At 43.7% G+C, this 4,429-nt stretch overlaps 1 long non-coding RNA gene across 1 annotated transcript in view; it reads right to left on the bottom strand.

Annotated features, from left to right (window-relative positions):
• LOC118162998 overlaps positions 1 to 4,141 on the bottom strand; it is a 5,251-nt gene extending 1,110 nt beyond the window's left edge. Inside the window, exons 1-2 of the long non-coding RNA XR_004748770.1 lie at positions 4,026 to 4,141; positions 1,924 to 1,980 (exon numbers count right to left, since the gene is read on the bottom strand). This is a non-coding gene — a long non-coding RNA (uncharacterized LOC118162998). The remainder of the gene's footprint in view (positions 1 to 1,923; positions 1,981 to 4,025) is intronic.
• Positions 4,142 to 4,429: the final 288 nt, after the last annotated feature.

Genomic DNA, 4,429 nt, shown 5'->3' with positions numbered 1-4,429 from the left:
TTTAAAGAATCTAAGAGGGACCATGGACAAAACTCTCACAGTTTATAGAAATAATTGTTCCTAAAAATTGTATTAGATATATATACAGTTGTTTGGGTTTCTTTGTTGTTCAGAACTTCAAATACACATATATCCGTAAGTGCACTGACACAAATTATGCAACAGAATGTGTTATTTTGGTTAAATATTTCTTTGTCTAGTAAAGCTCTTACATCTTTGCAGTGTAGTACCACAGTATATTCCTTTCATCTGAACTAACATTTTTAACAAAAATTTGAATGGCATTTCTTTGACATATATGGTCACTTTTCACTTTATTAAAGAGAGAATATTTCCTGTTTTCTGTTTAAAAGCAAAATAATGTTAGGAAGAACCGGAAATAGAGAAATTAATATGTTTGTTGAAAGAATATAAAAAGAGAAAAACAGTTTTATACTGTCACGATGTTTCTTTCAAGACCTGTTCTACCTGCATGTTAACACAAGCACCTGCATGTAACACAGAATTCGTATAGGACCACAGATGGCAACAGAGTTTTTTGTCCTTATTCATAGAATCATAGAATGGTTTGGGTTGATCATCTTGTTACAATCCCCCTGCCATGGGCAGAAACACCAGCTTGCTCAAAGCCCCATCCAACCTGGCCTTGAACACCTCCAGGGATGGGGCATCCACAGCTTCTCTGTGTCTGTGCCTCACCACCCTCTGAGTAAAGAATTTCTTCCTTATAATTAATCTAAACCTACCCTATTTTAGTTTAAAGCCATTCCCCCTTGTCCTATCCCTGACAAAGTGTCCCTCCCCAGCTTCCAGTACCCTTTAGGTCTCCCCAGAGCCTTCTTTTGTCTTCTGTCTTCATAAGAGAGGTGTTCCAGCTCCTTGATCATCTTTGTGGCCCTCCTCTGGATTCATTCTAATACTTCCACGTCCTTCTTGTGCTGGGTGCCCCAGAGCTGACCACTACTCCAGGTGGGGTCTCACAAGGGCAGAATGGGGGGGGACGCCGCGCCGGGAAAGGGCAGAGGGGGAGAGAATCACATCCCTTGACCTGCTGGCCACGTTTCTTTTGATGCATTCCAGGATACAGTTGGCTTTCTGGGCTGCAAGTGCAGACAGCTGGCTCATGTTGAGCTTCTTGTCAACCAACACACCCAGGTCCTTCTCCTCAGGACTGTTCTCAATTCATTCTCCACCCAGCCTGTATTTGTGCTTGGAATTGCCCTGACCCAGGTGCAGAACCTTGCACTTGGCCTTGTTGACCTTCATGAGGTTTGCACAGACCCACCTCTCAAGCCTGTCTATATCCCTCTGAATGGCACCCCTTCCCTCTAGCATATCAACTGCACCACACAGCCTGATGTCACTGGCAACTTGTTTAGAGTACACTCTATTTCACTGTCCATGTCACTGACCAATATGTTAAACAGCACCAGTCCCAGTACAGACCCCTGAAGAATGCCACTTGTTACTGATCTCCACTTGGACATTGAGCTTTTGACCACAAATAAGTGTGACCATCCAGCCAATTCCTTATCCACCAAGTGGTCCATCCATCAAATCCATGTCTCTCCAGATTAGAGACAAGGATATGATGGGAGACAATGTTTTTTGGCTTGCAATTTTTATTCATACATTGCAGTTCAAATTAATTAACTATTAATTTAGGGTTGTCCTATGTCCTGACCACAGTGATCCCTTCTGATTTGTTGGTTTAGGGATTCATAAATTTAGAGCACTATGACAGATGCCCTAACTTCACATAAAAGAACAAACCTACCACATATTTATAATAGCTCAAGAAAGTCCATAGGGAAAAGTCTGGACCATATGCTTCAAGTTGCAAATCAGGTATAATCTGACCTTCTAGGCATAAACGTGTGCACTAAAAGTCTTATTAGTGTCCTTTTCATTTGCTTTACTTACTTCATATTCAGTATACAAGAAGCACACTGGAGGATTGAGAGCTGATGGTTGTCACATCTGAGAGGCACTAATAGCTCTCATTACATCTGCCACTGCTACTAAAAAATGCAGATTCAGCTGACAAACCATCTAAATTTGGCTGGAAGATGGAAAAGCAATTTGAAAGATCAGAAATTAAAATACTGTGATCCTCTTTTTTGTTACTCAAACTTTACACAAATATTGGACTGAATTCAGAAACTGAACACTTGCAGAAAATTCTAGATCAGCACGTCAGGACTATGTATTATATTATGGGAAGGAAAATTGAATCCCTTAAAATATAGTCATGATTAAAAATAAGTGAGTATTTCTTAGAAATAATGACTTTTTTTTTTTTTTTTTTTTTGTTAATACTGCCTTGCCATTTTAACATTGCATAATCTGTAAAAAACAGTCTGTATGAGTATGGTTAAAAAGGACTCTATATTACAAGTTCTCACAGAATCACAGAATCACAGAATCACAGAATAGTCTAGGTTGGAAGAGACTTCCAAGATCACCAAGTCCAACCTCTGACCTAATGCTAACAAATCTTCCACTAAACTATATCCCTAAGCTCTACATCTAAACGTCTTTTAAAGACCTCCAGGGATGGTGACTCAACCGCTTCCCTGGACAGCCTATTCCAGTGACTAACAACCCGTTCAGTGAAGAAGTTCTTCCTAATATCCAACCTAAAACTCCCCTGGTGCAACTTTAGCCCATTCCCCCTCGTCCTGTCACCAGGCACGTGGGAGAATAGACCAACCCCCACCTCACTACAGCCTCCCTTGAGGTACCTGTAGAGTGCAATAAGGTCACCCCTGAGCCTCCTCTTCTCCAGGCTAAACAGTCCCAGCTCCCTCAGCCACTCCTCGTAAGACTTGTTCTCCAGACCCCTCACCAGCTTTGTAGCCCTTCTCTGGACTCGCTCAAGCACCTCCATGTCCTTCTTGTAGCGAGGGGCCCAAAACTGAACACAGTACTCGAGGTGCGGCCTCACCAGAGCCGAGTACAGGGGGACAATCACTTCCCTGGCCCTGCTGGCCACGCTGTTTCTTACACAAGCCAGGATGCTGCTGGCCTTCTTGGCCACCTGAGCACACTGCTGGCTCCAGCCGACTGTCAAACAATACTCCCAGGTCCTTCTCTGACAGGCAGCTTTCTAACCACTCATCTCCCAGCCTGTAGCTCTGTTTGGGGTTGTTGTGCCCCAGGTGCAGGACCGGCACTTGGCCTTGTTGAACTTCATACCGTTGGCCTCAGCCCATCAGTCCAGCCTATCCAGATCCTCCTGCAGAGCCTTCCTACCCTCAAGCAGATTGACACAAGCACCTAACTTGGTGTCGTCTGCAAACTTGCTGAGGGTGCACTTGATGCCCTCATCCAGATCATCAATGAAGATATTAAAGAGGACTGGTCCCAGTACCGAGCCCTGGGGGGCTCCGCTAGTGACCGGCCTCCAACTGGATTTGACTCCATTCAGCACAACTCTCTGGGCCCGACCATCCAGCCAGCTCTTCACCCAACGAAGTGTGTGCCAGTCCAAGCCATGAGCAGCCAGTTTCCTGAAGAGAATGCTGTGGGGGACGGTGTCAGATGCCTTACTGAAGTCAAGGTAGACCACGTCCACAGCCTTTCCCTCATCCACTAAGCGTGTCACCTTGTCACAGAAGGAGATCAGGTTCGTCAAGCAGGACCTGCCCTTCATAAACCCATGCTGACTAGGCCTGATCGCCTGCTTGCCCTGCAACTGCCGCATGATGACACCCAAGATAATCTGCTCCATGAGCTTCCCTGGCACTGATGTTAAACTAACAGGCCTATAGTTCCCCGGGTCTACCCTCTGGCCCTTCTTGTAGATGGGCATCACGTTTGCTCGTTGTCTTAAGGATCCTACAGGGAAGAGTCAGGCTGATAGTGATCCTAAATACTCCTATTTCAGTTCAGTGAAAAGGGAACACAACAATGACAGAGCTCTTAAATTTGCAAATTTTATCTCATATATGTAACCACCAGAAGCACTAATCATATGGATGTCTAATGGCTGAGATATATGGATGCCTATAGGCAAGCCATACCATCCTTCACCCTCATTTCAGAGATCTCCAGAGAAGACAGGAGCCCCAGAAAGGGAGTTGCTTGAGTGATAACTGGGGGAATGTGAACAAAACTAATTGAAAGGCCAGTGGTAATCCCCAAACATTGTAGTTTTGATTGTATTGTATCACTGTGTTAGAAAGGCATTCCTGTAAAAACAATCAAACAAACAAAAACACAACAACAATAGCATGAAAGAATTTGTAATTTTAACATTGTACAGAAGTCTAAATTTTGTAACTTTGCTTAAGTATAGTAAAGTATGTGGCCATCCAGCCTAACAAAAAAACATATGGCATCAGCATGTGAAAATTCAAGATGTAATGAAAGCTGTAGTTTTTCTGTAAGTCTCCTTCAAGCTAGGAAAAACTGGAATAAATTGCAT

The sequence above is a fragment of the Oxyura jamaicensis genome, chromosome 1 (assembly GCF_011077185.1).
Source record: "Oxyura jamaicensis isolate SHBP4307 breed ruddy duck chromosome 1, BPBGC_Ojam_1.0, whole genome shotgun sequence".
NCBI lineage: Eukaryota > Metazoa > Chordata > Aves > Anseriformes > Anatidae > Oxyura > Oxyura jamaicensis.
This window is presented reverse-complemented; position numbering and strand designations above follow the sequence as displayed.